Genomic DNA, 25,198 nt, shown 5'->3' on the forward strand with positions numbered 1-25,198 from the left:
TCCTTCATTTGGTACGACTTCGTTGGTGATCTCATCCACTTCCATAGATGTCATGCCATATTTCCATTCTCTTTTTTTTTCCATTTTTTAAGTCTTTGTGTTCTTTCAATTTATATTAATTTTGTTTCTGCTATCTTAAACTTTATAATCTTCATCCACTAAAATTAGATATAATTTATTTTACCTATTTTAGTGAAATTGTCTACTGTTTCTTGGTTATATTAATAGGTACTTTTTAATATATTAAGATAAAATTAATAGATTACTGTTTTTGCATAATTAAATATTCAATTTTAATGATGACATTTTTTTTTACTTAAATGATTGTGTTATAAAGCATTATTAGTAAAGCATTTTGCAAACCTGATATAAATTCCAATTGGTCATAATGAATAATTTTTGAAGATGTTGCTATATCTTATTTCCCAATGTTTTATTGAATAATTTTCGTCAAAAAAATGTTCATTACTGATACTAACCCATAGTTACCTATTTAAGTCTTACATTTGCTATCTTTTAGTCATAAAACCACACTTGATTCATAAGTAGGAATATGCCATTCTCTCCTGGTTTTTAAGAAAAATGTATCTAAATATTCTTTTTTCCCTTGATGGCTTGAAAGTCTTCAGTTAATTTCATCCCTCCAAATCTTATCCCTATGTTTATTTGAGCTGTTTTTCTACCTTTTCTAATATAAGTACATCGTTTGTTAACCAACAACCTATTTCCATTTTCCTTATAGATTTTTCGGTTATATTTACTACCTTGTGGATGTACGTTATGTTTGCTATCTTGTGGATGTACATTCACATATTTATAGATATATCATTTAAATTCTAAAATATATTACCATTAAGCTATATAAAAGTAGTCTCTGATAATAATATTATTCTTTCTAATTTGTTCGTAGTAATAGTATTATAAATATTTTAACACTACTTTAGCTATATTCCATTAATATGTTATATTCATGTTTATTTTATTTCTTGTATAATATGCTATAATTATTTTCTTCCTTAACCCAAAAAAATCATTATTTAATTTTTTTTATTTCCACTGAATTTTTGATCATATTAATATCTGTTTTAAGTTGCATATCCTGAAACTCCATATATGAATTAATATTTAAAATTTCTGCTACTATGCATTTTCCTAAGACTTTGCTATGACCTAGAAGGTGATCATTTTTAGTGAATATTACATGTTTGTTGGGGCAGGGAGGGAGAGTTAATTACGTGATCTTTTTTTTTTTTTCATTAAGTACAACTCCATATATCCATTAAATCTAGTTCATCCTGTTCAAATATACAACTTCTTATCCTTTTTTTCTTAGTTTATTATGTTCCACTCGTGTGTGATTTGAAATTCCCAGATTATTACTGATTTTCTTATAATTCTTCAGTGTTACGATTCTTCTTTATTAATTTAATTTCTATATTATTTGTAGCATATGTTTTAATAGAAAAATAGAATGGGTAGTGGAAAAAGGGCTTATTCCTCTTAAAATCAACCTAGATTGAACAGGGCTTCTTCAAGTCTTTGCTCTAAATGAAACTAACTTTATAACTGAGGGCAAACTTTTACTTAACCACTCAAACCCCTAAATCCTCTCTAGAATATCAGGTAGCAGCTGTGCAGAGATATGGAAAGTTTCCTTATGGCAGTCTCCCCGACATAATGAAATGAGATGTCTGGATTTGAATTTTTTCAATGTTCATAATTGATGGTATTTAAAAAATCACTCTTTTTGGTGTTACTTTTAATTTTTGTGATTTAAAAAAAAAACTGATTTGCATCTCATTTTGTCACATATTTTTATTGTACTTTTTTTTAATCTAATGTGAATTATAATACTTATTCCTTTATTTCTATTTAAATCTATATATGTTTTAGCATTGATTTTTGTACACATTTTTAAAATTAATTTTAAAAATTATTTCTAGTCCTAAGCCAAAAATTAAAAATACAAGGAAAAAGTACTGTTTTTAAATTTTGATTCAAATACATATAAAAACTCATGTTTTCCTCACTCTCTTATGAAGGAGTAGTTCTAACAATGACTTTTCTCCATATTCACCTATCTTTTTAACTTACATGTAATTGTAAAGCACGTTTTATTTTTTTGTTTTTCATCTCTGTTGCCATACTTGTTATTCTTCTAAATCAACTATAAAAATCAATAATTTAACCAATGTAAGATGAGTTATTCTGTATTATCTTATAGAAAAAATGTCTACTATTAAAGCAGCTAAATCACTATTTAAAACTACAGTTAAGTTCATAAGCTTCTTGTGCTACTGCAAGTAAGATTTTTTTTAACATTATTTAGCTTGATCTACATATCATTCACACTTCTCTGGGTTTTTTATGCATGTTTTTGTTTTTTTAAAAGAATTCTTAACTTTACTTAGAAATTGAGAATATGTTAGACACTACATGTATAATAGGAGTGTGAATAAAATTTTTAAAAATATCTTTGGTCATTTTTACTTTTTGTTAAAAAAAAAATTTATTTGATAGTTTTATTGCTTCTTGTTTAAGTGATTATATCTTTTCTTTTTTTTTTAGCAGCTTGAAAGATTTTTTATCATCCCAGTTTTGAAGTCTGAAGATAATGTGCTTGGGTAAGTTGAATTTGGAGTCTCTTCTTGTTACAAATCTCTTAATCCTGTTTATTTCCAGAAAATTGTTTGGTTAGTTTCTTTAATTGTTTTTAAGATTTTTGCATATTTCCCAAAATAGAGTGATTAGATTTTTTTCTTCAGTATTTTCAAGGAAACTTGAAGCATTTTTCCCATGTCTGTCACCAGCATTTAAGTTACTTTGAGCTTTGGTTTTTTTCTTTTTCAAATTCATTTCATTTTCTTGTGTAACAATCTTGCCAACTAAAGGATTCTTTGGTATATTAGAAATCCCAATTTTTTTTTTCTATTCTGCTACTTTTCATCATCATCTTTCTCCGTCTCTCTTCTTTAAATAGCTATGTTTATTTCTTTAAAAAAAAAAAAAAAAGTTTAGCAACCACATTTCTTACCTGAGTTGTAAATATCTATTGTATATGATATGTCTCCCTCGAGGGACTGAGTTATTTAAAAAAAAAAAAAAAAAAGGAGTGGGGTGGGGAGGGGAAGGAGAGAATATTTTCTAGGCAAGTATGTCCTAAGGATCAGGAACTGTTTTCCAACTTGTTTTGTAATTCTGTTCAGTGGCTCATATGGTATTCCTCTCATGATTAACATTCTTTAAATTTAGTTTTCTTGAGCCTTTCTATTAAGGTAAAATAACATTGAAATGCACTTTCTACTTAAGAGTAAAATCACAAAAAATTCAAATCAGGTTAAATCATAAACATTTTCAATAAATATTTAACCCACCTTTGTCAATGTAAAACAATATGGAGACCAATTATAATAAATATTGTTGATTTAATTTTTGCTGCTTTTACAAAATTTCTTTTAAACATTTTACTTTAAAAAATAATTAGACTGTAGCCTCAGTGATTTAGATTTGAAATTAATTAAGGACAGGAGACTTATTTTTCAATGTTTATATCACTTGGTGATACCAAATACAATGCTAGAATTATGTTTAAAGCTTATTTTAACTTTCTTTTGAAGTCCATACTTATTGACTTGATTCTGGTACGTATTTTTCACAAAGTTTCGTTTAAAAAAAATTTTTTTTTAATTATTTTTCCCTAATTACATTTTTTGTTGTTGTTGTTACACAGGTACATTTATTTTTTTGGTTTGGTTTTTTTTCATATTTCCATATGAATCATGTTGGAAGAGAAAAATCAGAACAAAAGAAAAAACCATGAGGAAACAAAATAACAGGGAAAAAAGTATACATATCATATATTGATTGACATGCAATCTCCATAGTTCTTTTTCTGGATGTAGATGGTATTTTCTATCCATAGTTTATTAGGATTGCCTTGGATCATTGAACAGCTGAGAAGAACCAAATCTTTCATAATTGATTTTCACACATTCTTACTGTTACTCTGTACAATATATTCCTGGTTATTTCACTCAGCATCAGTTTTTAAATCTTTCCAGGCCTTTCTAAAATCAGCCTATTCTTAATTTTTTAATAGAACTAATATTCCATTATCTTCATCTATCATAACTTATTCAGCCATTTCCCTACTGTTGGGTATCCACTCATTTTCCAATTCTTTGCGATCACAAAAAGAGCTGCTCCAAACATTTTTACACATGTAGGTTCTTTTCAGATACAGACCCAGTAATGAATGGCACTGCTGGATCAAAGACTATGCACAGTTTTTCTGCTTTTGAGCATAACTTCCAAATTGCTCTCCAGAATGATTGGATCATTTCACAACCCCATCAATAATGCATTAGTGTTCCAGTTTTCTTACATCACATCTAACATTTATCAGTATCTTTTCCTGTCATCTTAACCAATCTGCAAGTTGTGAGGCGGTACCTCAAAAGTTGTCTTAATTTCTCAAATTTCTCAAATCAGTGCATTTTTTCATGTGATTATAGATGGGTTTAATTTCTTCAGCTGGCAATTGTCTGTTTATATCCTTTGACCATTTATCAATTGGGGAATGACTTGTATTCTTATACATTTGACTCTGTTCATCATGTGTTTTAAAAATTAGGCCTTTATCAGAAACACTGACTAAAAAATTTTCTCGCAGCTTTGTACTTCCTTTTTAATCCTGTTTCTGTTGATTTTGTTTTAAAAAAATAATAATTTAATGTAATCAAAATTGTCTATTTTGCATTTCATAATGTTTTCTAGTTCTTTGGTCATAAATTCCTCCCTTCTCCAACACTCTCATAGGTTAATTATCTCTTGCTCCTCTCCTAATATGTTTATAGTATCACTCTTTATACCTAAATTATGTACCATTTTGAATTTTTGTATGGGGTGTGAGATGTAGGTCTGTGCCAAGTTTCTGACATGTTATTTTTCCAGTTTTCCCAGTAATTATTAATTTTTTTTTTGCAATGGGGAGAAGCTAGATGCATTCCCAATAAGACCAGATTACCAATTATCACCACTATTATTCACACAAATAATGAGTTCTTATCTCAGAAGCTGGAGTTTGGGGATTTATCAAATATTAGATTACAGTGCTCATTGATTATTGTGAGATGTATATCTAATCTATTCCACTGATCCACCACTCTATTTCTTACCCAGTGTCATATGATTTTGATGACTCCTGCCTTATAATAGAATTGTAGGTCTAGTACTGTTAGGCTACTGTGTTGTGTAATTTTTTGATTAATTCTCTTTTTATTCTTGATCCTTGATTCTTCCAGATAAATTTTATTATTTTTTTTTACCTCTATAAAATGACTTTTGGTATTTTGATTGGTATGACACTGAACAAGGAGACAACAATTAAGATAGAATTATCATTTTTATTATATTGGCTTAAGCCGCCTTTGAGCAATTGATTTTTTCTAATTGTTTAGATCTGATTTTGTGTGAGAAGTATTTTATACTTGTGTTCATATAGTTCTTGTATTATCTTGACAGGTAGACACCCAAATATTTTTTTTGAATATACAGTTATTTTAAATGGAATTTCCCTTTTTATCTTTTGCTGCTGACTTTTGTTACTAACAATAGAAATGCTGATAACGTGTAGAGTTATTTTATGTACTGCAACTTTGCTAAAGCTGTTGTTTCTCTAAGCATACCATCATATCATGTGCAAAGAGTGATAGTTTTATCTCCTTTTCCAATTTCATTAATTTTCTTTTCTTATTGCTAAAGCCAATATTTCTAGTATAATTTTAAAAGATAGTGGTGATAATTGGTATTCTTCTTTCATCCCTAGTCTTATTGAGAATGCATCTAGCTTCTCCCCATTACAGAAGGTTCTTGCTGAGTTTTTAATGAATGCTGCTTATCATTTTAAGATAAACTCCTTTTATTCCTATGCTCTTTAGTGTTTTTAATAGGAATGGGTGCTCTATTTGTCAAAATATTTTTCTGCATTTATTGAGATTATCATAAGATTTGTTAGTTTGTTATTAATGTAGTCAGTTATGCCAATGGTTCCTTATACTGAACCAGCCCTGCATTTTTCTTATAAATCCCACTTGGCTATAGTGTATTATCTTGCTGATAAGTTGTTGTGATCTCCTTGCTAAATTTTTTTTAATAATTTTTGCATGAGTATTCATTAAGGAGATTGGTCTATAATTTTCTTTTTTAGCTCTTCCTGGTTTAGATATCAGCACCATATTTGTCATAAAAGGAATTTAGCAGGACTATTTTGCCATTTTTCCACATTGTATGGGAATAAATTGTTCTCTAAATGTTTGGTAAAATTCACTTGTAAATCCATCTGGTCCTGGAGATTTTTTTCTTAAGGAGTTCATTGATGGCTTGGTCAATCTCTATGGATTTTTACACCCTAATACATGATTGGTTTGTATGTAGGTGCCATGATACTTCTGAAAAGAAACCACATTCCTTTCTATTACTAGTTAATTTTCTACAGAAGTCTATCATTTCTAAGTATTCTAAGAATCTATTAACTCTTTATTTCTTTCTTATTTATTTTGTGGTTAGATTTATCTAATTCTGAGAAGGATAAATTGAGGTCCCCTGCTGGTCTGTTTGTGCTATTGCTTCTGATACCTGCCTTCTCTAAGAATTTGGATGCCTTTCCACTTGATGCATATAAATTTAGTATCAAGATATAGTTTCCTTCCTTATCTCTTTTAATTACATTTATTTTTTTTCTTTTGCTTTACCTGAGATCATAATTCCTACTCCTACTTTTTTTTGCTTTGGCTGAAGCGTAATTCTTCTCCAACTTTTTACCCTTACTCTGTATGTATCTTTCTGTTTACATATGCTTCTTGTAGACAACATATGTAGGATTCTGGTTTTTAATCCACTTAACGGTCTGCTTACACTTTATAGGAGAGTTTATCCCATTCACCTTCACAGTTATGATTATCAGCTATGTATTTCCATGTATCCTATTTTCTCTTCTGCATATACTTTTGTTTTCTCTTTCTATTCTGTCCCTCCTTAGTGGGTTTTTAACCCACCCAGCCCCTCTACCTGCCCTCCCTTTTTTGTCACTCCTCCTTTTTTTCTCTTATTCCTTTCTCCTAGTATTTCTGTCCTCCCTTCTGTCCAATCCTTCCCTTTTCTCTCCCCTTTCTCCTCCTACTTCCTTATAGGATGAGATAAATTTATGTACTCAACTGAGTGAATATGTTATTCTCTCCTTGAGCCAAAACTGATTAAATTAAGCTTCAGACGATGCTCATTCACCTCCCTTTTTTTAAAGAAAATTTTATTATCTTTAATTTATTATAAAGTTTTTGATTTTCAAAACATGTGCATAGTTTTCAAAAAGCATTCACCCTTACAAAATGTAATGTTCTAAATTTTTATTCTTCCTTCACTATACTGCATGTGATTATATATGTTAAACATGTGCAGTTGTTCTATACATATTTCCACAATTATCATGCTATACTCACACACACATACACACACACAGAAAATCATATTAAAAAGGGAAAAAAATGAGAAACAAAACAACATGCAAGCAAACAACAAAACAACAAAAAAGTAAAAATACTATGTTGTGATCCCCACTCTATCCACACAGTCCTCTTTCTGGATACAGATTGGCCTGAATCACCTTACTGTTGAAAAGAGCCATATCCATTCAAATTTATCATTACATTATCTTGCTGTTGTTGTATACAGTGTTTTCTTGGTTCTGCTCATTTCATTTAGCATCAATTTCTTCCCCTCTTTCTTTCCATTGTTATAGGTCTTTTATGCTTCTTCATGGGATCTAATTTATCTCATTTTACCTCGTTTTCCTCATCTCAAGTATAATTCTTTATTCACCCCTTAATGTTTTTTTCTTCCATATCATCACATTAGTCAATTTGAACTCACACCTTCTGTCTACATATGCCCCCACTAACTACCCTAATAAAAGATACAGTTCTCAAGAGTTTAAGTATCATTTCCCCACCGAGGAATGTAAATATTTTAATCTTTAACCTTTTTCTGTTTACCTTTCTATGCTTCTCTTGAGTCCTGTGTTTAAAGATCAAAATTTCTTTTAGTTCTGGTCTTTTCAATAGAAATGATGGAAAGTCTCTTATTCATTGAAAATCTATCTCCTCCCCTGAAAGATGATGTTCAGTCTTTCTTAGTAATTGATTCTTGGTTGTAACCCTATGTCTTTTGCCTTTTGGAATATGGTATTCCATGTCCAGGATCCTTTATTGTAGAAACTGCCAAATCCTAGGTAATCCTGACTCTGGCTCCTCAAAACTTGAATTGTTTTTTTTGTTTGTTTGTTTGTTTGTTTGCTTGGTTGGTTAGTTTTTTGTTGTTGTTTTTTGTTTTTGTTTGTTTGTTTGTTTTTTCTGGCAGCTTGCAGTATTTTTTCCTTGAGGCTTTTGTTCTGTAATTTTGCAACAATGTTTCTTAGGGTTTTTCTTGTGATCTCTTTTCAGAGGTGATTAATGAATTCTTTAAATTTTTTCAATGACTTTTTCCTCCTGTTTCTGGAAAAGCAGGACAGATTTTCCATGATGATCTGTTCCTTTTTTGGGTCCTTGCCTTCAAGTAGATCAATAATTTGTAAATTATCTCTTCTGGATCTATTTTCTAGGTTAGCTGTTTTTCCAATGAGGTAGTTTATATTTTCTTACTTTTTTTTTTTAATTTTTTTTTTTTGGTTGTTGTTCTTTTTATTTTATTTGACTTATTCTTGATGTTTCATAGTGTTTTTAGCTTTTATTTGCTACCCTCTGGTTTTTAATGTATGATTTTCTTTAGCATTTGTATGGTTTTCTTCAGTTTATTTTATTTTATTTTATTTTTTGCATTTGGCCAATTGTGTGTTTTGTGGAATTGATTTTTTCAGTGGATTTTTTATTTTTGCATTTGGCCAATTGCAATTTTTTAAGGAATTGTTTTCTTCAGCCAATTTCTTGTCATTCTTTTTCCAAGCTGTTGACTCTCTCTTACATACCTTTCATTTCTTTTCCCAATTTTTCTTCTACCTTTCTCATTTACCTTTTTGTCCTCTTCTTAATTGATATTTTGGTCTTCTCTGTCACTATGGTAGCTTTCTATGGTTAAGGTTCTTTTCTGTTTCTGGCTAATTTTCTTTCCTTTTTCCTATTTTGTGACTTTTAAGATCAATCTCTGTTCCTAGGATACAGAGGGTCCTATCCCAAGTTTCTTGTGCCATTTTGAGCCTTGACTTTAGTACAGGGTCCCCTTGTACTTAGTATCTTTCTCATAGCATGAGATAGCCCTACTTATTCTCTCCAAGAAACAGCCTAGTTTCTTGAGCTGGCAATTTGCCTTTTGCACCAGGACTAGATGATATATCCCTCTTGTCTCCTCTGCCACTGAGTTAGAACTGAGGATCTCAATTGCTGGCCTGCTGTGATTAAGATCTTTTACTTGGCATTCCTGGATACTGTGTGAACTGGACTGAACACTTCTTTCACCTTAGTGGGGACTGACCTTTCTTGAAGTCCTTCCAGTTTGTCTTGAAGTGGAGATTGGTTTCATTCCATCCGACTTTGTCCAGATGCTTGTGGTTTTTGAGGGAAACTGGGAAAGCTGGATCAGCTTCCTGGCTTTACCCCACTATCTTGACTCTGCCCTAGGAACTCCACAAAATCTCATTTACTTTCATAAGTTATAAATTAGACTGCTTTCTTTAAAAATCCCACTTTAACAGTTAAAAAAAAAAATGATGTTTTAAGTATCCTTGCTTTTCAATGAAAGCATATTAATGACCATTATACTGTTCATAACTAATATCTTGTTTTTTTATAAGAATCTCTTTAAAGATTCAGGACAACACTTTAAATATCTAAAGAGTAAAGTAATCCCTTCAGATAAATTCGTATATCCTTAGAATCATCTTGAAAATATCCTTTCTTTAGTACCTGTTTATACAAAGGTCAATATTAAGTGCTATTCCAAGAAATTTAAATAAAAATATTACCTGCCTTCTAGAGAACATATGTAACATATATAAGTGTTGGTGTGGTGTTGGTTTAAAAAAATACACTAAAATTTAATGTTTGATATTCCATTGATAATATATTGTTCAATCTTACATAAAAATATAACTTGGTAACTGCATATGCACAATTGTATAGAATCTTTTTATTAGTATTTTAAATTTGTTTATAAAATATTTGTAACAAATTATTTTAAAAGTTATTTTTTATTTGTTGTCCTATTTATATGATAATTATGTCCATTTTTGATATCTATTTAAATTGAAAACTTCTAATTTAATAAAATGATAAGTGACTGAAGTTGCATTTATTGGCAAAATACTCAGAGTAATCCTCTTTTTCATGTTGTCTATATGCCTCAGGAGCTCACTTTCAAATATTACTTCTTCCCAATTCTCACCTAGGAAGTTTTATAAAAACTTATAATTTAAGCTAAATGGCCAGTAGGGATACAACACTGACCAGATTTTTTTGTTTTGTTTTTTAGGGTTTTTTTAATTTCCTGTTTTCTAACCTTGACTTTTATTTTGATTTTGTTTGTGTGTCTGTACACAAAATCAATTTTGCACACAGCTGCCAAAAAATTCATTAAAACTACTTTCATCAAACCCATGCTTTACACTTAGTAAGTTAAATAAATGTTTCTTGAAGGAACATCTAGCAAAATTTGAGAATTGCTTGATAGCCAGCAGAACCCTTCATAACTTGGCCTTATCTACTTAATGTTTTTTATATTCTTCTGTTACCCAACGTTGATATTGCTCTACACTAATAAAGGTAGTTTCTCTAAATTCTCTTTCTCCTTACACTCCTTTGTTTTTCTACTTGACAGTTAATATGCATACATATACAAATACATCTACAAACACACTATCACACAATTTTTATTTATCCCCATCTCTTGACTTTTCCAATTCTTTGTGCAGACCTTTCATATATTCTGCTTATTGAATCCCATCCAATCTTCAACAATCTTTTTCTATGAAGCTGCCTTTGAATACTTGAAAACCTGATACTCTCTACTAACTATAGTGCTTATAGAACAGCCATGCAGCTTAATACATCGAATCAGTTTTAAATCTGAAAAAGGACCTTAATGATCATATAGTCCAACAGCTTCATTTTACATGTTGAGAAAAATAACACTAAAGAGGTTGTAAGTTGCTAAAAGAAAAACAGAAACTGTCCAAATTAGGGTAGGAAACAATGTCCTCTGAATAAATGAAATCTGTTCACCACTATCATAGTTTCATGATATCTTCATTAATTTACACTTCTTTGTTTTTCATAATTTATATGTCCAAATTCTTATCTTGCTAACAAAACTGTATATTTTTCTATAACTAGCAACTTTTTTTGTAACAATTTTATATTCTACATCTTTAGGGGCCTTTCCAGTTCTAAATTCTGTGTTCTCATACCAACATGGTCTACACAATTTTAAGTATGTACTATTTCAGCCTATTGATCAATAAATAGTTATTAAATTCCTGCTAAGTTTCAGATGCTAGGCATAGCACCACATAGCAGTGCTTGACTGCGGAGTGGTCACTCTGGCACCATTCCAAGTCCCTGCTCAGGCACCAGTTATTGCAGCCATCTTTTAAGAGCTCAAAGTATATGAGCCCTTTGATCCTAGATGAATGAGGCAGGAGACTCATAGGGTGTGAAAAGAGCTCCAATTTATTAAGCCATACAAGCTCATTGATATGCATTTTTGCAAGCGTGATCAGCACATGAACAGTAGACAATCCCCAATCACCATTCAGAAAAGCACCTTATGGGCTTTGTGTTCGCATGGTATCTGCCAATGGGAGAAGACTCAATCCAGCAAGCAATTCAATAACTCACTCACAGGAAAGAGGCAATGTTCAGGCATCCTTCTTCATGAGCCACTGCCACTGGCTGTGACCCTCAGGCTCACACCCCCCGTTCCCATGATCACAAATCATTGCTTCTTGCTCAACAAGGGTGTTTCTGCAACGTGGCAGAAAACTTATTGTGCACCAAAGATGGAGGTGGCCTTGGTAGAGTTCCATAGCTTAGAAACAAAGCCCAGAGGGTAATTTTTTTTTATTGTTGTTACATAGTTGTTACATATATTAAGATGAATACAGAGCACAGAAACAGAGAAAAGAGTTATTGTCCTTCTTTGTTGAAGACAACCAAAATGGCTTCTCTTCATTGGAGTCAAGTTAGTGTCTCTGACTATGGCTGATCAGATCAATACAAGCTCAAAATGCTCTGCTACAGATTGAACATAAATAGTCCCTATAAATAAATAGTTGGGGTAGATTTTCTAACTTCGTGCAACTCATGTTTCTTCTGAACTAATTCAATTCTACTTTACTCATAGAAGACAGCACTTTCTGTGATAAAGGCACAGATTGTTGGGCAGTTCTGTGCCAGTGTCTCCTATGTCATACAATCAATTCTAAAGTGCTTAAGAGATACTTTGCAAGTGTCCTTGTATTGCTTTTTTCTTTTTTCTTTTTCTTTTTCTTTTTGACCAAATTGAGCTAATATACAGCTGGCAACAATGGAGCAGAAAAGGAATAGATGGCTTTAAGAGATTAGGTGTAAAGTACTGCATTTCCTTATCAGGGTCAGAACACTTGCAAAAATCATGACTGGTTTGGTGAAAATGATGAGGAAATTCAGAAGCTGCTATTAAAAAAAAAAAAAAAGAAAGAAATTACAGGATATACCTGTAGGATAGTTCATCCATCTTTAAGAAAGTAGCATTCAGTTTCATCAAAAATAAAGATTAAACAAAGCTTAGAGTGTTGTCTAGATCAGTATAAAAGCAGGTGAAATTCAGTTTTATGCTGGTAATAAAAATCCAACGCACTTTTATGATGCCTTAAAAGCTATTTATAGGAGATGACTAGGAGATTATAGACTATAGGAGATTAAATTCCCAATCCCTATATTTTTGCCCGCCTGCATTTTTGATTTCCTTCACAGGCTAATTGTACAATATTTCAGAGTCCGATTCATTTTGTACAGCAAAATAACGGTTTGGACATGTACACTTATTTTGTATTTAATTTATATTTTAATATATTTAACATGTATTGGTCATCCTGCCATCTAGGGGAGGGGGTGGGGGGAAGGAGGGGAAAAATTGGAACAAAGGGTTTGGCGATTGTCAATGCTGTAAAATTACCCATGCATATAACTTGTAAATAAAAAGCTATTAAAATTTTAATAAATAAATAAATAATGAAAAAATAAAGCTATTTATATATAGTTCAAAGGCCTATGCTACATCTCAACTACTTAGTGCTGACAAAATGACAGTGATGAGTAATAAGGACATGATCCTATAGAGATGGGCTGAATATAGTGTTCTCAACAGATTATCAATCGGTACTGAAGCCACTGAAATGACCACCTCAAGTTGAAATCAATTACTCCCTAACTGAAATTCTAACTAAAGAGGAGGTTGAATAAAGTCATCTGCCTCACTCTGTCTTCCAGAATTATCGCCATACAGTGGTAGAACAGAGTCAAGACAATTGGTGCTGCTCAAAGTGCAGTGGATAACCTAACCGTTGTGTCTTCAGTCTAACTAAGCTCTAATATGTTACTAGAAGATTTGTTACAGAATATTCTTTATAATAGAATATCCATTCTCTTTTCAAACATTATCTTTATGTATAGGTACATTTTTCTAATAAAGATCTTATTTAGATGGGAAAGAATTATAAGTTAGGCATTACATACTTCCTTTTGGGGAGGGGGGGGCAAAGTAGTAGCATTATGCTTTTTTAAAAACTAAACAATATTATTCTGTGTTATCATTCTTTGTTTAATTTACCTTGAAAAGTGATCCTTCAGTATTCTCCAAATTGGGTCATTACTCTAATGTGCACCTCCTCCATGTATAATTGGTCTGAGTCTTTTTCTGGAACTATTTGATAATTATATGTTTTGATGCTTTTGTTTTTAATAAGTTTTTAATAGTATTTTTCATAATAATGATACTTTTTTGCATTTTTTATATAAATCCAACTTGGTCACAATGAATACTTTATTGTATACATTGTTGTAATCTTTTTAACAGGATTTTATTTAAAATTTTTGAATTAATATACAATTGGCCTATGATTCTTCTTTGCATTATACTTACCTCATGTGGGTATTATGACAATATTTGTCTAATAAAAAGAATCAGGTAAATTAGTTTCTCAATATTTTAGAATAATTTCTGTATAATTAATGTTAATTCTCCTTTAAAAGTTTAGTTTAAAAAATTTTTACTGCCTTAGTAGGAGGTATTCTTCTCATCTCCTCTTTGTTAGATCTTTTACACACAATTCTTTTACTTTTCTTGCATTAAGATCTATATTAGGTTTTCTATTCTGGCTATTTTATATTTTTTAAGGTAATCTTTATTTTTTCTGTTTTCAGTTTTATTGACATCTCTGTAGAATAGGTTCTGAAAATTCCCTTTTTTGTGTTTTATTGTGATTTCATCTTATTAATTTGTTCTTATGTTTATTAGATTTTTGTGAACTTTTAAATTGACTACAGGCTTATCAATTTTATTTTCATTATAAAGAAACAGATTGTAGCTTTTATTATCTTGATTTTCGATTTATCTGTTTCTCCTGTTTTTGATAACTCACTTCTGTGCTTATTCTAAATGTGCTTATTGGCATTCTAATTTTTTAAAAATACTCGTATTTAATTCTTTAATCTTCACTTGTTCTATTTTGTTGATGCATGTTTGTAGGGATCTTTTTTTTTTTTTTTTGAAAACTGCTTTAGCAAATCCAAAAAATTTGCTATGTTGTTTCATTATAATTTTCTTTTACATATTTCATTGTTTTTGTAATTATAAAAATTTAATTTGTTCTACTTTTTAAAAATCTATTTTCCCTTCCTCATATCTGCTAAGTCTTTTTCATTCTGTCATCTCTTATGATCTTTTTTGTGGAGATCTTGTGGAATTATGTTTAGTCATTACATTCATCATGTTCTTAAGTCTTTTAAGTTGTTCTTATTTAAAATATTGTTATAATGTGAATTGTTCTGATTCTACTCTCTTTACACTGGCTAAGTGCTTTTATTTACACCAAAATAATATTTTATTATTCATATAATATAATTCATTCAGCCATTCTTAATTTGTTTGGCATCTTATTTTCTAGTTATTTGTCACCTGTGGAAACAGCTACATTTAGATTAATTGATGGCTCAGAGGATAGGGTTCTAGGCCTAGAGTTAGGATGTCCCAAGTCACTTACTAGCTGTGTGACCATAGGCAATTCATTTAACCTATATTTGCCTCAATTTCCTGAATTTTTTTTTTAATTGGGATAATAATTATACCTATCTTACTGGATTGTTATGAGGATCAACTGAGATAACACTTGAAGAAAGTATTTAGCACAATGCCAGTTATATAGTAGACATGATATAAATATATAAAAATCCTGTTCCCTTTGCTGTTACACATTGGTCCATTTCCTCTTTATTCGATATCTTTCCAATATTTGCCAAATATTGGTGCCCTTGGGTCAAAGGACTTATGCAATTTAGTGATTTAAGAAATGTGGATCCATATTGCTTTGAACAATGGCCAGATTAATTAAGAGCTCAACCAAGAGTTTGTTAATTTTCTTGTTTTCCCGAAACTCTTCTAACTTAATATTGGTGATTTTTCTTTTTTGTTATCTTTGCCAATCAGCTGGATATGAGGTAGAATATTAGAGTTATTTTAATTTGAATTTCTTTAATTATTAGTGACTTAGGCTAGACTTAGAATATTTTTTTCATTTGCCTGTTGATGGCTTGGATTTTTTCCTTCTCTTCATGGAGTGGGTAACTTTCTCGTAAATTTTAATCAAGTCCTTACAAATCTTGCAGATGACTTGCAAATGAGAACCTTATCAGAAAAATGCTATAAAATCATTTCCCCTTTTGTCTTTTTCCTCTAATTTTAGCTACGTGTTTTTCTCTATATGATATAAGAATTTTTAACTTTTATGTAATCAAAATTTTCCATTTTCTTTGCTATGAAAGTAATTTCTCCTTTGTGCCTGTAATTTATTTATTTCAACATAATAAGCTATATAAAATTACTATTTGCTAGTTTGGTACTGTATAGAATAAATAAATTTAGATAGTATTATTATTTCAGGGTGGGAGGTAGGGACAGCTAGGGTGGCAGCAAGGGCCTAAAATCAGAAAGACTCCTTTTCCCGAAATCTTGCTATACTTTATAGCTTTATGAACCTGGGCAAGTCACTTAACCTATTTTGCTTTAGTTTCCTCATCTGTGAAATGAACTGGAGAAGAAAATGGCAAATCATTCCATTATCTTTGCTAAGAAAGCCCCAAATTGGGTCACAGAGAATCGGACACAACCAAAACAATTAAAAAACAATATTGTCATTTTTATTATATTGAGATAGACTTTCAAGTATTATGTTTACTAAAATTATTGTATTGCTTAATTTTGAATTGATTCTAGCATTCTCTAAACTAATCATCTCTGCAAAAGCGATCATTTTATTTCGTCTTGTTTATGCTTATTCCTTCAATTGCTCTTTCTTATTGCTATAATCAGCATTTCTACCTTAATTTTAGATAGTAATGATGATAATGGACAACCATACCTTTCTTTCTGATCCTTATGGAAAGGAACTCTAGTTTATTCCCATGTTGACTTTCCTTACATTTACCATGTTAAGGAAAGCTTCATTTATTGCTATTTTATATTTATTTTTTAAACAGGAATGGGTTTTCTATGCTGAAAGCTTTTTGCTGCATCTGTTTTTTTTTTTAATCATAGGAATTTTATTGTTTTTGTAGTTAATGTAGTCTAATTATAATAATGGTTTCCCTAATATTCAACTAGCCTACTGTTCTTTTATAAGTTCAGTCTCATAATAATAATGGATAATCTTTTTTGATATATTTTTGTCTGTTTGCTAATATTGTATTTTATTTAATATTGTATTTTATTTAATATTTCATTTCAATTATCAATTTTATTGTCATTTAATTAGACAGAATATTTTCTTTTAATTACCTTTATAGCTTTATGAATTGTTGTGAGCTACTGCTTTTTATTTGTAATATTGTTAATTTAATTTTCCTATTAAAACAATGATCAAATAGTAGATCTATTTTGTTGGATTTTTAATAACTCCTAATTTTATTAATTCCATTTTTAGACTTGTTCAATCTTATTTTCAATTTTTTAAATCTTTTTGATTTACAGAGTTTCTGATTTATGTTTTATTGTTATTATTTGTTGATTTTGTTGAATTTTTCTGGAATTTTTTTATGCCGGAATTGTTCATTTGTATTTCCTAAACTTTTATTTTAACAGTATAAAATTTCCCTCAAGGATTTTATTTTACTTCATTCAAAAATTATTGGTGTGTCATTTCATTATTGTCTTCTTTATCAAAATAACTTTTTTATTTTGTATTTATTTTTACATCACTTATTAAGATTTCATTGTTATCTTTGTCACTTTTATTTGGGCTCTCTGTACTGATTATTATTTTTATCCTTTGTTTTTATAGGGTGTGTTTAAAATTTCAAACTTCATTCATTTACTTGTAGTTTTCCCATGCTTTAAAATTTCTGTCAATTTTTGTAAGTTACATGAGAAAAGGAACAAAAAATTCCTAAATTAAAAAAAATTACAAACAAATGAACAATTATGTGTGTGTGTGTGTGTCACAATTTGTAAAGTGAATGGATTAAATAATCCAACAAAATGAAGAAATAATAAATTGTGTCATTGTGTTGCTTTGAAAAACATAACCTAAAACACGTGACCACACACACACACACCCCAGCCTGAAAAGTTTACTATGTGTCAGGAGAATTTAAAAAAAATAACACAACAGAAGTGTAATCATGCCATCTGACATCAAAAATAAAACTTTACAACAGATAAATAAGGAAATTACAAAATACTGGAGGGGAAAGCCATAAACCACAAACAGATAACAATTTTAATATTTAAATTCAAAATTTATCTAGTTTACAAGAACACAGGATAGTAAAATAATATTATTAAGGGAATTAAATGTTTTCCTGTTTTGGACAGAGCTAAAAGAAAATAGACTTTTAAAAATTGCTGATGAATCTAAAGAGCTTAAACACTTAATTTTCTGAATGTGACTGTTAAATACTCTATTTCTTAACCTCGCTTAGACTTTTACAAAAACATGCCATGGGATTAGGTCACAGAAATTTTACAATTAAATATAAACAAATCTTTAAGGCCATTAGAATATAAAAATTTTAAACTCTTGCGGGAGCACAAACAAAAGAAAGAGCCAAATGAATTTCAAAATGATGAGGTGGCCAAACACCTTAGAAATAACTTACGATAGAAACAAACAAATAGAAATAATTTATAATTATGTGAAAGATAAAGATTATGATGCAACCATGTACCAAAATCAATCCTTAAGGGAAAATTATATCCCTCCATACATCATTAGCAAAATGAGAGGGGTGGAAGATTAATGAACTGAATATGGATTTTAAAAATAAAAATGCCAAGAAATAAACCCCCAAAACAAAAAAAAAAGAAAGCTTTGGAGAAACAGTTAAATTTGAAAGAGTCTATAGACATGATAACCAAAATGAAAAGCTGATTCTTTGAAAAGGACAATAAATTTGATCAACCTTTAAGGTTTAAAAAGAGGGGAACAGAAAAATGAATTAAGAAAATAGGAAATGAGTAAGGAAATAAGTAAATTAGTAACAGAACCAAAAGAAATTAAAAAAAAAATTATGACGTATTAAAAAGTTAGATTCTGACTTAATTGAGAACATGAAAGGAATATAGATGTAACTCCAAAAATATAAAATAAGCATTATAAAAAAAACAAGTGACCAATATCAGATAAGGAAATAGACACTTGTAAAGGTTCTACTAAAGCACAAGCTCTAGTTCCTGAGTCATAGAATGATTATCAAACTTTTTAAAAAATCATTACTGTTACTGAAGTACTCTTCCATGCTTCATTTATGAGACAAATATAATCTTAATACCAAAATCTAAAACCTAACAAATAACATTAATGGACATTGAATTGAATTTTTTTATGTAATGTTCTGACAAATATATGACAGCAGTGTATTCAATTAGTCATTCATTATGACCAAGTTATCTCTATACCAGCAATGCAAGGAAGTATCAACATTATAAAAACAAATGACATCATAATATTGAAAAGAAGAAAGATCCCAAACCTCATGGTTTTGTCGGTGATAAAACATATCCTTTTTCAAATTACAATACTCATTGATTAAAAAAAAAAAAAAAACTAGTATAGACATAAATGGAATTGTTTTTAATATTATAAAGTGTATCTCTCTAGAAGTACCACTTCATATCTCTCATATTGGCTAAGATGACAGGAAAATTTAGTGACAAATGTTGGAGGGAATGTGGGAAAACTGGCTAAAGCATTGTTGGTAGAGTTTGAGACTAACCATTTTGGAGAGCAATTTGGAACTATGCCCAAAGGGCCACAAAACTGTGCAGACTCTTTGACCTAGCAGTGCCATTACTGAGTCTGTATCCCAAGGAAATCATAAAGGAGGGAAAAGGACCCACATGTACAAATCTGTTTGGAGCATCCCTTTTTATGGTGGTAGAGAATTAGAAAATGAGTAGATGCCCATCAATTGGGAAATGGTAAATAAGTTATGATATATAAAGATAATGGAATGTTATTGTTCTATTAAAAAATTATGAACAGGCTGATTTTAGAAAGTCCTGGAAAGATTTATATAAACCTAATGCTGAAGGAAACAAGCAGAACCAGGAATATATTGTACAGAGTAACAGCAAGAATATGTGATAATCAGTTATGGGCTTTCCGTGATTCTCAGTGATCCAAGGCAATTCTGATTAACTTTGGTTAGAAAATACCATCAGCATCCAGAAAGAGAAACTATGGAAATTGAATGTAAATCAATACATGCCACATGTACTTTTTTTCTGTTATTTTTTTTTCTCATGGTTTTTCCTTTTCTGATTTTTCTCTCCCAACATGATTCATAAAAAAATGTGTATTTTTAAAAATTAATATAGGTGTATAATAAAAAATAGAATTGAAAGCAAGCAATGTTTGAAACTAGTAAATTCATCCTAACTATAATCTGATATAGTTCTAGAAACACTAACTATAGGAATAAGAAAGAGGAAGAAATAAGATAATGAAGAAATTTTTTCTTCAGAGATTTTGGTTATTTAGTCTTATTTTTCTTACACCTTCTTTAATTTTTTGTGTTTATCCTTGAAATAACCTCATATCTTTCTCAGCCTCCTCCCATCACTTTTCCCACCTCTATTCTTGTCTTGTGGGGAAAAAAAAGTGTCCTCATCTGCTTGCTAGTCCCCTTTTCTTCCTGGCTGATGAATCTCTGTACAATACTAACACCTTTACCGAGTTCTTTCTACAAATGTTCAAATCTCTTCTACCTCTTAGCTGGATGGGCAGAATTAATATCTATTGATGGTTGCACCCTAAGATTGAGTTTAGGGTAAGGACAATGTGGGCCCATGGACAGTTCAGCTGCAGAAGGCAAAATGTCTAGTGTTTCTCAGAGGACAATTTGTTCTCTGTGCAAGTAAAACACCTGGAGTGGAGGTAAAGAGATGGATTCCAAGTGCCAGGAATGAGATTTCTCCACTTTTCCTTATATTGTTACATGTTAGACTTCTTGTTTTCTTAGCCTAACACAGAAATTATTTTTAACCACATAACTCATTTTATTAGGGTCTTTAACTGAGTTAATGGCAACTGGAGGGAGGAAATGATTTTTCTGGGCTTTCATGTGACATTTTTGCCGTATAACATCGTAACTTTTATTAGCAAGTCTTGACCATTAGAATTTTTTTTAAAACATGCTCATCCTCTGCAGCAATTTCAAGATATGTTTTTAACCTAACCCCATAAAGACTACTACACTATAAATTGCCCCAGTGTTCCTCTTCCTTTTTCTTTAAAATATGTATAAAGCCAGTTTCTCCAATTCCTTTATTTACCTCTTATAGAAACTTCTGAGTCATCCTTCATTTTCCTTTTTCTTTCTGGTTTAATTCATATAGAGACTGGTAGGATAGTATTCGGTTCTTTCACTTCTTTGTCTAGCAGTTGGACCTTAGATAAAGTTCTCATAATTAGAGTATCAACAACTAGTTTTATGTTTATAAACTACCTAAAAACTCAAGAGACTCTAAGAAGCCTATTCCCTCATTTTCCTCATAATAACACTAGATTAAGTGTGACACAGAAGTAGAGAGTTCAAGATCTCTATTCCATTTTTCTTTTGTTTCACGGATTGTCATGGTGAAAAAAAAATCATTATCCAGTAACACATCTTCTAGTATTGCACTTCTGTACTTAAATTCTCCTCTGGAAGCCTCTGTAATCTGTCTCATGGTCCATACTTATTACTTCCTTGACATGCAAGAACATTCAGGTCTTTGTACTCTGTTAGCAGAAATCTTCAAGTACCAAAAATCATGATTAAAGCATCAGCATAAGAATGTTTAAGATATCAAAGTATTTGCTGAATTCGAGTCATTGTGCTAACCTCTGTTAGTAAAAACAGTTATGATTCTTAATCTATTCCATATAGTTTATGGTTCTGTAGAAGAGAAACAGCAATATCTGAAAACATAAGAAGAGAAGAAAAGTTAGGGAAGAATTATAATGAGGAATTTGAGAAAGGAAAAGTAACTCTGATCTGGCCTGGGAAGTGAGTAGCTGGTGTTTGGAGGAGGCGGGTTAATATCAGTTCAAGTATGGCTTCTTTGAAAAATATCATATAACTTCTGCCTCAGATTTTAGGCTTGTAACAAAATTTGAGTAGTAATGGTGAAAAATTAGGATTCAGACAAGCCTATAGGAGGCATTTAATGAAAGAAATAGAAATGCATGTTTTGCCTAATTAACCTCATTGAGGAGCCACTGAAAAGTTTCTTTAGAAAGCAGATTATGTAGTGGGAGGGGACCACTCAGAACTGGTGTGGAAAATGGGTTAAAAACAAGAAGGCTGTTTCTGAACTTGTAGTCCCAACAAGAAAGTAACTCGGGCTTTAATAGACTATATGAAATAGAAATAGTAAATAGAAAACATGAAAGCTAGTGTATTGTAGAATAGAAAAGAAGTGGCAGCTAATAGGATGTCTAAGGTGAGGCAGGCAGTGGAGTAAAGTATAATTTTTTCAGGAAATGTAATTCAAAAGATAGCAGTGCCATTAGCAGAAAGATAAGTTGTAAGGAGATTTGGGGCAAGATAACAACAGACAACAGTCTTCAGTGAGAAATTATTTATATAGCAAATCTGAAATTTAAGAATGAAATTCTTATATTCAATAAGCAGAAAACAAAATTAGTACCTAAAAAGGAATATTCATTTATCTTTTTCCTATTGCATAACACAAAAATAACTAATTGCCTTCTCTCCTTTAAAAAATCACATTTGGATGGTGACTAAGGATGAGACATTGCCCAAAGAAAAAATTATAAGGAAGTGAAATATAAACATTTTGACTGAAATATAAGGCTCTTAATGTATGTTTAGGCCAATGAAAATAGCCTGACAGGCTTTTATAATTTATCAGTTTACTCAGGGACTATTTTTAAAGATATTCTAGATTTTGTTATCTTAGACATTCATTTTTAACTTTTTTCTTTATTTCATTGTTCACTTAGCTGCAAAAGAATGAATTTGTGCCTATAGAAATTATTTTTTTTCCTACCTACATGGATTTTTTTCTTCCACCTACATGGATTTTTAAAAATGTGTGTATATGTATGTTTATGTTAAGATTAAATTTGTTAAAATATTGATTAAATGCTAGCCTCTATTGACAAAAACTAGTTATGATACATATCCTACCCTAGCAACTTCTGGCTTATTCTTAGCCACTTAAAGTGATTAGAATAACAGATACCCATGTTGAAGGATACTTTTTGGATTCTATCAACTGACATATAAATGCTATTAAAAATCAATAAAAAGGGATGAAATGAAGACTACTTTTATAAAATGGAAACATCTAGTAGATTTTTAAATGCATTTTACTGATATTCTTAACTTTTTATATCATAGTACCCTCCCCTCTCAGAACTCTGTACCATGTCTGAAAACACATCTTGTCTTTTGCAGTAGTCTATTACCTCTCTGTGGAAATGAGGTATCCTTCACTATCAGATCAGGCCTCTGAAGTCATGATTGTTCTCTACATTGATAAAATTTTTGCAGTCTTTCAGTGCTATTTTCCTTTTGACTTTCTGTTCTTTCTTAAATCGTTCTATTGGTTCTGTCTATTTTTCTACATTAGTTATAACAGTCATTCTCAAAGCTTTTCTGAATTTTTTTTTTGTAAGCAGACTTAATTTTTTTTTTATTTTCATATCCAAACACTCCTACCCTCCCCCCCCCCCAACTTCCTCTGCCTGTTGAGGCAAGAACATCAAACAAAAAAAAAACCATTACAAATATTTATAATCATGAAAACAAATGTGCCCCATTAGCCATACTTAATCATTTTGATTTCACCTTCATTTGCCTTTTTATGCCTTTTTTTTTTTTGTCCTGTGTTTGAATATCGAATTTTCTTTACATCTTGCTATTTTCATTGGAAATGCTTGAACATCTTTTCTTTCATTAAATGTACATTTTCCACCATAAATATTCAGATTTTGCTAGATAAATTATTGTTAACTATAATCCAAGATCCTTCTTTCCAAAAGGTCATATTTTCTTTATAGGTGGAGGTTAAATTTTGTATGATCCTTATTGTGATGCTCAATGCTTCAGTTATTTTCTTCATTAAGGTTTTTTACTTCTTTTTTACTGTCTGACCAAATCTAACTTTTGAAGAGATATTTTCTTTAGTAATGTTTTTTTATCTCTTCATATGCTATTAATTATATTTCTACAATATTCTTCCATAGCTCTTGCTTTTCTTTTTTAAGGTTTTTTTTTTCTTTTAAAAAAAATCTTCAGAAGTTATAAGTTTCAAGGAAGGTGTCTCTACGGCCCTCCTGGACAGATTTTGAAAGTGGAGCTTAATTAGTACTTTTATAATAATCTTGTCCAAGAAAGCAATGATGGTCTTAATTAGGGATTATATGATTTCAAAGAAGGAATTGTGTATTAGAATTTTTGTGAACATTGGATAAGCAGATGAAAGAGAAGTGTTTTAAAATAACAGTTGTGAGCCTCAGTGTCTCTGAAGATATTGAGAAATTCAGAAGAGAAGCATGTTTCAGGAGGAGCATGAATGAATTATTTTTTAAACAATTTGAGTTGGAGATGCCTAGTATTGTGGGATATTAAATAAAATAGATGGTGGTAGTAGTAATAGTAGTAGCAATAGTTGTGTCTGTGTGTCTGTGTGTTTCCTAGAGAAAGTAATGAAACAATTACCTAGAGGAGAAGAAAATGTCTGAAAGGAAAAAAAATAGTAGAATGCCATAGAGAAGTTAAGAAAAAGCAAAGATTTAGAAGTCATTGAACTATTGATAAAAGGAGCGATCAGTTTCAGTTGAATGGTTAGTTTGGGAGCCAGAATGCAAAAGGTTTAGAAAGAGAATAAGAATAGAGGTGAATAAATGCAATACTGGAGAAACTGAGGCATGATAAAGATTAGAGAGTATTTAATTTATTTAAAAGGGAGAGATTTAATGGGACCAAATAGATCCATGGTTTGGTTCCAGGGCTGAATGAGACTATTGTCTCCAAGAATCCGGCAAACAATGTAAGTTCTCAATGACCTTTATACACATGGCTCAGACATAGGGAGGTAGACTGAGGCAGGGATGGAGTCAAGATGTTGAGAACCAGAATGGGGGGGGGGGGGGGGAACCTTGGAGATGGGGGGAGGAACCCAGGAGATGAGGAGAGGCATCTTGATAAGGCGATATCTGACATTCTAATAGCTGGGAATGGGAAGTGGCATTCTGATATTCTAAAATATAAGATCTTTTATTCTTATCAAATATTCTGATAAAGAGGGAGGGGTGGACTGAACTTTGAGTAGACAATTATAAACTGAAGCAGAACAGTTAGAGAAACTGAGTCAGGACTGGGTCAGGATAATTAGGGAAACTGAGTCAAGACAATAAAAGAGAACTGTGGCATAACAGAACTTAAATACC

At 30.7% G+C, this 25,198-nt stretch overlaps 1 long non-coding RNA gene across 3 annotated transcripts in view; it reads left to right on the forward strand.

Moving 5' to 3' along the window:
- LOC111719746 overlaps positions 1 to 25,198 on the forward strand; it is a 221,677-nt gene that overhangs the window by 125,852 nt on the left and 70,627 nt on the right. For all 3 annotated transcript variants that reach the window (XR_004233042.1, XR_004233043.1, XR_004233041.1), the window contains one exon: positions 2,569 to 2,624. This is a non-coding gene — a long non-coding RNA (uncharacterized LOC111719746). The remainder of the gene's footprint in view (positions 1 to 2,568; positions 2,625 to 25,198) is intronic.

This window comes from Sarcophilus harrisii, chromosome 3, assembly GCF_902635505.1.
Source record: "Sarcophilus harrisii chromosome 3, mSarHar1.11, whole genome shotgun sequence".
Classification (NCBI taxonomy): domain Eukaryota; kingdom Metazoa; phylum Chordata; class Mammalia; order Dasyuromorphia; family Dasyuridae; genus Sarcophilus; species Sarcophilus harrisii.